The sequence below is a fragment of the Chelonus insularis genome, unplaced genomic scaffold (assembly GCF_013357705.1).
Source record: "Chelonus insularis isolate UGA/USDA-ARS -01 unplaced genomic scaffold, ASM1335770v1 contig_3_pilon, whole genome shotgun sequence".
Taxonomy (NCBI): Eukaryota; Metazoa; Arthropoda; class Insecta; order Hymenoptera; family Braconidae; genus Chelonus; species Chelonus insularis.
Window position 1 is genome coordinate 1,909,092 of NW_023276556.1, and position 8,756 is coordinate 1,917,847.

An 8,756-nucleotide genomic window follows, 5' to 3' on the forward strand; every position below is an offset into this window, starting at 1 on the left:
TTTATTTGGTGCTATTATTAGTTGCTTACTAATTAGAAGATAGAAAAAATTTTTTAAATTATTTTATAGATCATAAATAAACTAGTTCTTGAGAATGACGAAAGTTATTTATGACAGATAATAATTGTATCTAAGGGTAATAATCCATTTTTCTTAATATCTATTTAATGATATTGAATTTATTGTTTCCTGAATAATAAATTGAATAGTTATTTTTTCCTTATTGATTACTAACAACTATTCTTTAGTAACACTGAAAAATTATTAGCTAAGAAACAATGTTCTATTTATTAATTGTGGTAAACAATTAAAATAACTAGGCTGAAGTTATATCAATAAATCAAAACCATTGAAGTGAACTATTGATTTGAAAATTAGTTTCAAATAATTTTATAAATAAGTTAAATTGTTGGAATATTATTGAGAATTTTTCTCTAAATGTCAATTACTGATATGATTATTTTATCAAATGAAATCAAATGAAACTTAATAGTACAAATAATTGTACTTATATGACTTTAAATACTATTATCATTTTCTCCATCAATTTATGACTGCTATGATATCCAAAGAAAAAGGGCCAGAAAATGATTATTGCCTTTTATTTCTATGTAAGACTCAAAGAGCATTAAAGTTGAATATTCATAGTACGAATAAGGAAGAGAATTCAAAGGGGAATAGAGAAATAAATATGAAATAAAAATAAATAAAGAAACGCGGAAATGTGATTGCGTGAGAGTCGATATTATACGTATGGTTTTACTACCACAAATAGAGTTAGAGTCGAACGAGTCGTGTACACGGAAAACCGATCTCTCCATCACAAATATCATCACCGAAGCTTGCTTAGTTTGCATAGAGTGCCTGTGGTAAAAAGAAACTACATTCATTATACAGATAAAAAATTTTTTTTTAATTTTTAAAATCTTTTGATATAAAAAATTAATTTCATGATCTCATTAGACCCTTTTATAGCACCAGTTAATTACATCAAGGAGCTGTTATAACATTAAAAAATATTTTACGATAACAACATTTTTCTACTATCTACTTCGATTTTTTTTATCTCCGTCACAAATAGTTGAGGTCATGCAATTGATGTTTAAACAAAAGTAATAAATTAAACGTAGTTTCAGAATACACTAATGTGATAACGGAATAGCATTCATTATATCAATTCCCATTTGTGCAATTGCTTTTTCTTTTAATTATTTTCTTTTTCGTATGATGTATTGATAATTAACATTAGTCATATTCTAAGCGCTACATTGAAAGATAATACTGAATATAAAGAATAGAAATATTGTCAAATATTTGTTTTATTAAAATAAAAAAAGAATAATAAAAATCAATAGTGATTGAAGGATTAAAAAAATGCTTGCAAATTGGGTTATAAAATAAGCCTTCGTGTTTTAACTTCATTATCTATTTATGTAGGATAAATTACTTCAGTTCAATTGAAGTGAAGGAATAAAACAAAAAATATATTTTAAGAAAGGAAAGATTTTAAGATAAACATTCTGATTGAGTTTGGGTAATATTTGTTAGAGAATAAAATAATAAAGTTAGAAATTAATTATCATAGATACGAGGTGAAATTATAGTTGTCTCTGATGAATGCATTATTTTTATTTATTTCTACTCCTTTGATCTAGTCTCTTTCATGAATGGTACGTAGTCATGCAATTGACATTCATCCAAACAAAACAAACTTCAAATGATCTAAATGAAGGAATTTTTTCTGCACTGTTTGTGAGTCTCTGAGGATTTTTTTTCAGACGAAAATGAGTTGAAAAATATTTCATAAATGGATCTCAAGAGGAAGAGAAAGATAAAAATAAGTGCTAGGACTCGCAAGCTAACGTAGATCGAATAAGGGAAAGAGAGCCCCACCTTCACGAGAAGCAAGAGCACGCCAGGACAGGCTCGTCGAATGTTAACGAGACGCGGGGAGAGCGCATGTAACCTCGACTAACCTCACCTAACCTCCACTCCCGGGGGCCGCGAGGCTGGCGATGCCGCGTATGATTTCTAGCGAAGCCACCATTGGTCGACCAGGTACGCCCGCTTACTTCTCTCTCCCGCCTTCGTGACCAGTAAACAAAACTCCAGATGAATTTAACTTGTACCCCCGAAATTCATAATTACCCTTTCAGGGTTTTTACTATTTTTTAAAATTATTCCCCAATAAATTGGGATCATTAATACGATATTTTATCGATGTTCCTCAAACATATCGATACCTTTGTTGATACTTATTTTTATCGAATTTTTTTTTTTTTAGTTCTAAGGATGGCAATTGTGGGATGATAATGCTGTGTCACGTTTCCACCTTCCAATCGTAGTCACCGTGGTGGTCTGAACTTTTCCTTCATCCGTATCGTGACTGAGGCACGAAGAAAATAATTTAGTAAGGTCGAGTATGGATCAACAAGAGTCAGGACGCGTCCTCGTGTCAGCTGGCCAGCTAAAGTGGAAGAAAAGAGGAACGATAGGGTGGAGGATAAGTTAGTGAGTGAGTAAATGAGAGAGGAGAGCAATTTTCTGGCCGACAGATCCGTGAATCTGCGTCGCCAAGTTGCCCTCTGTCCGACTACAGAGCGGCCTATCCCCCTTCGTAATTGATATTATTACAACGCGGTCCCTCCCATTACGTTATAAATGTTACACGACTCGATTATCCCTATTTTCTTTATCCTCCTATCCGTATTGCTTCACTAAACTTGACAATCTTTCATTATAATATTAGTTTTTAGTACCTTCTCTACGAACAGAATGTCTTTTTCTACTTACCACATTTCTGCCTATTCATGTCCGGCTGTTTCTACTTACACGCATCGCTTCATTTACGAACGTGCCTTTCTTTACTTTTAGATCAATTGTTGCTGAAACATATCTTTTTATTTGATGGATCATTTATTTTTCCTCAGACTCTGCAGGCTAATGTAGGTAACCAACATTAGCCAGTTTAATTTTTTATTTTCTATAAATGCCAATAATATTGCGGAAAGTAGTTTTTTTAAACTTGAGAACCGATTAAGATGGTATGAAATATTTTGGATCATTAATGGAAATTTTTACTGTTAAATAATTCATTGGATAAAATGTTGTTGCTGATTTTTCAACATGCGTGAAAAATTTGAAATTAAACTAATCGTTAGTTATTTGAGTTCTTTCTTTCTTTTTTTTCCACGAAAAAGTACATACTTAACACTTAGTTGGACTTAATAGTGGACAATATTAAATTAAATGTTGCTGTTGCATTATATGAGTAATTTATACTGAGAAACGAAAAAAATTAAAAATTCCTCTCACAATCACTGATACTTCAACCTGATTATTATTAAGAAATTTAAGAAATTATCATAATCAATAAAAAAAGTGTATCTCAATTAAATACTGACGCAAAATATTCATTACAACTTATTACGTTTCTCTTTAAAACCAATTTTCACTTCTCGAAATGTTGATGCTTTAATTTTTTTCAAAACTCTAATTAAAATAATAATGAATAACACAAAGTAATAATAATTGTGTTACAAAGTGAAATTTAAATTTCAAAGAAAATTTCGTGTTTAACTGTACGAGACTTCAAAAGACTCAGACAAAACGTACGATGAAGTACTCCAGAAAAAAAGGGAAAAGAAAAGAAAACTGTACATGTAAGGACGCAAAAAGGAAAAAATTTTTTATCGAGCACACGGTACGACGAAATGGACCGTTCGTCGTGTTAATCATTGTTATTACAAGAGCTCGAACCGTTCGCACACGCGCACACGACCTCCGTCTCCGCCTCCGTTCTCTTTCACATCAACCACCTTCACCCCCGACGACTCTTCGTACAGAAATCGCTCAAGGAATTACAATTTATTTTTTATCACCATATCCCGGCCAGTATGAAAAGACGTGGAAGGAATAAGGTCGAAAAATTCACTGATCCGATAACAATTTAAATTTTCTTTAATTATTTTTGCTGTCGAAAAAATACAGCCCCAATATTCTAAACTACAAAGAAGAAAATTATGACTCTCAGGTAATTTTAAAAAAAAAAAATTTATATCAATAAATAATTATCCATCTCAAATCATTTGATTCATAAAATTATATCGCAATTAAATTCATCATTTTCAAGTAATAAATTTCAAAATTATAGAAATGATTGTAGATGAGAATTTACATTTGCTCAAATAGCTCATTAGATACAAGTAAATTATTCTTATTGCATACGCATAAACGTGGTGTATAATTTAACATTTTAAAATGCATTTATCTTTAAATTATAATATTTTAAAGGGTTGATAAAAAGAAACAATCTCAAAACTATATTCGATGAAATTATACACTTTGTGGCAAAAAACTATCAGAAGCCTTGAAAATGATTTCTCAAACATCACTGGAACGAGAAAAGAAGGAATGTCACTATTAAAAACACATTAATTTTAAATTCATTTGAAATGACCAAAAGTGCTCTGATACATCCATCTTCTTTTCAAGGAATCATTATAATTTTCTTTGTATTTTTTCCATTTTTTTGCTCTAAAAGTCTGACAATGACCAGACAATGGAACAAATTAAAAAAAAACAATATTTATCAAAATCAATAAGAATTTAAATTATTATTATAATATTTAACTTATATTTAATAATTACAATTTCTCCTAGTTAATATCAAAATTTAATGCACTTCTATTATTAGACAACGAGATGTCCACTTATTTAAGTCTACTTGACTGCACTCCTAGTGTACTCCATAAAGCTTTACTTGTAAAGCACTCTACTACTGCTAATGGTCTTTTTGCTGCATTAAAAGACGATTGAATACTTGTTTTATAGAAAAATTGTTGGTATTCTTCCTTTCATAAATTTATCATAAAACTGGCTGCATTATGAACCTTTAGTGCTAATTGATTTTTCTTCATTCCTCTCTAGAGTGATCTAGACTTCATTGTGTCTCAACAAGCTTTTATTAATTTCATTCAACTATTCAATATCTTACAATCCTTTTATTTAAATGAATATTCAACGAAATACAATAATTATTTTAGCTATTTATTAAATCAAAAAAATTTATGAGTTCTTAAAAATAAATTTAACTCAATATTATTTCCAGATACTCTAGATTGATTATTTCAAATAAAAACTAAACGAAAATTAATGAAATATTTTTTTTCGAGGAATAAAAAATTTCGAGAACAGAATGAACCTTTATAACAAGTAGAAAAATAGGTTTATCTCCACTGTGATTGATCCTCACCCCTACTACGCTTCTATAAGTAGTATTTCCCCCACGCAAATTGCTGAGAGATCGCGGAATTTCAAAATTTCGCGTAGTCAAGCATCCACCTCCTAATTCGATCATGGTCTCATTATAATCTTAGGAGGCACTTTCGTCTTCTTTGGGTCCGCTCTAACCTGACATTAGTGTAAACGCAAGATTGAAAGTAACATTATGATACCAAGAGGAAGAAGACAGACACTAGCCAAAGATACCCTAGCTCTTCGTGGAGCCGCTTTGAATGCTAAAAGAGAATGCGGGATATTATGTTAATATGTGTTGCCGATCATATTACAATGGCTTTGGTGGTAGACATCAAGAGATAGAAGATAGAACTGAAAATTAAGGAGGAAAAGGAGAGAGAAAGACATTGGATCCTTTTACGCAAATGCAGCCCCCAAGTTTAGGATTAAATAAAAAAATTTGAGACAAAGTTCCTGAGCCACTGCTATTGGCTGTTCGATTCCCATGCATAATCAGTTATTAAAAAAATTTTATAAATAGATTAAACATGTAATTTATATGCAGAGTCACAGTAGGTAAATCGTTTAACAAAAAAAGATGTTTGTGGGGGGAGAAGATAATTTATTTAAGGTAATTCAGAACAGTTAGAATCAGAAAAAGCTTGGACTGATTCATTTGTATAATTCTGGGCTAATTTTAAATTTATTATTGAAGTTTTTTGTAACGATGATTAAAAATTAAAACTGAATTATTTATTTTTAATGAGTTTTTATACTCTTAAAGTTTCTGTAGGTGGGGTAATATAATTTTTAGTATTTTTTCCAACTGTTTCACGATCATAGCTTTTGAATTGAAATTACTTCAATGAAGTTCTATCACGAGTTAAATGGAAATCATGACGAGGTAAAAGAATAATCAACGTTGCAGAGAGGGTTGGTTGTAAAGGGTGTAGGAAGGTTCAGCTTTTGAGGGATCGTTGTTGCCATGGTAACACCAACCTAGTCCTCCCAACTTGCGTTTGCTTGCTATCTCATTCTCTTATCATTCTCGTTCTCTCTCCTTCAACCCCTCGAAGATGCGATCCATATCTCGTGGACATACATTCCAATGGCGAATTTCCTCAAATTATTAATCGAGTGAAAAACATTTCTTTAAATATTTCTCATGCTAAATCTTCGCAGAAAATACTCATACAATAATTTTTAATATAGAATTTTTATCCTCATGTGATTTTGACTTCAATTGATCCTACAATTAATATAAAAAATTAGTGAAATCTGATTTTTTTAATTTGCCAATTATTGGCCATTAAATAGATAGAAAGAGTTTATTTAAATAAATTGCTTTTTATTTGATAACATATAATTCTTTTTTTGACTGACAAAAATGATATTTTCGAATCAAGAGTAATTTTATTCTTAATTAAAATATTTTTCAAATAAAACAATAGTATTTGTTCAACATAACACGAATGATGAAAAGGATCCAGAATGATGATAGGAAAGTCATTATTCTGTTTTTATCCTGTCTTCATCTATGGTATTACTGTTGTCTTTAAGAATGTTATGATTGAGAATAAAATTATTATTGATTCAAGAGTATCGTTTTTTTTAGTGGCATTTATTTGCAGTATAAAGTAACTGTTGTAAAATAAATTAGAAATGAAATAAAAAACACTTCAATCATGTTGATAAATAATAGTGATATTGTGTGACCACATATTAATTGCATGAATGAACTAATATATTTTTATTTATTGTGGATATCTGATTTCATTTCAGTAAATTATTTCTTATACACATGACACTCAATCGTACGTACAATTTCAAGTACCAATGCGCAAGTGTCGCAACACAGCGCCCCTATCTAGACGATGAGAGCTCTAGTAGAATATATGGGGAAATGACAAACGACCAAGAGAGAACAAGAAAACTCAAGAGTCCTTTCGTTGGATCCTAACGTCGACAGCACTTGAGTCTAACGTGAAAAGAATTCCCTTCAACTACTAATGTGCTGGAAACAATTGTTTTTTTGTTATCAACCATACAATGAAGAGTGCAAAAATTCATTCTCGCGTACACATATGACTTCAATCAAGATAATCATCTATGAACATGATTCTTAACAAGTCAACGATGCTTAATAAATACTGGAGCAAGATCTTGATTGAAGACTCATCGACCAATCAATTAAAGAAAGTGAAATGGAGGAAATCAAATGTGAAGAAAATTTTCACATTTGCATGTCTTAGATCTAACTTGGAGAAAAAGATTTCTCACTTGTACATACATACATAGGTTTTTTTTTACTAACAGAAGGAAACATAAACCAAAGACTAAGGTGCACACTTGGTCTATCTACCATGCACGATCGCTTTTGGTTGCATATAGGCCGAGACAGGCACGTCATTACACGCCGGAAAACAAAAAGAGAAAAGAAGTCAAGCTAAAGCGTGTCAGCCAATCACGTTGTTCGTGCTAATGAATCCTAACCAACTCAGCCAATCCACGTAAGCTTTCTCGAGACTCACGGTGTTATAACCCTCACTCTTGAAAGCTGATGTCGAAGAATATGAGAAAGATAGAGACCAGAAAAAGAGAAGACCATAAGATACCAAGTATGAGAATTTTATTGAAAAAAAAAACCTTTTTTCCCTGAATATGCATTTATTTTTTTATTGAAAGCTTTCGCGAATCTTTGTTATTAATCTTTAGGATATTAATATTGCCTGAAGAGACTTTTTAAATTTACTCCATCTGTTGCAAAAAAATAAAATATGGATGAAATAAATTATTAAGATTAAACTGAAATAGTAAATGGATAACGTGATTAAATTAATTTTAACTTATTAAATAATTTTTTTTTTATTTTTTCAATAGTTTAAGAATATGTTAATTATCATTGTAAGTTTTAATAATGTGTTACATATATTTTTTCAAGCGAAACTAATTTTTTCTAAGTAAAAAACATTGTTAGATACAAAGATATTCTTTCTTTAACATTTTAGCACGCTATTGAATTATTTACAATAAATCTAATTAAATGAATCCTTTAAATGTTTTATTTCTGAATAATATGAATTATGTCTTGTCAAATTGATTATCGAAAAATATTTATTTCACATTACTTAAAATTTTTTTTCCTCAGTTTATTCTACATGGAGAGAATTTTTTCACTAAATGTAAATGCAAAAATGACAAGCCCACGTCTCAAAATTTAGAAGTAACAATATTTATATTCGATAGTAAATTTCGAGTTCTTGTAAGTTAACTTGATACTTAAAAGGTGTCTTAGTAAAATAATTACTCACGATAACTTAAAAATTATTTATGACAACCCAAAATTTACTGTTGAACAGAAATATTTTTACTTATAAATTTCGAAACGTGGATGCGTCACTTTTTGCACTTATATTTAGTAAAAAAATTCTCTCCGTGTAAAGTAATTCTATTTTCACACCAACTGATAATAACGTTTATATATATATTTAATAAATAAAATGTATTATGTATGATCA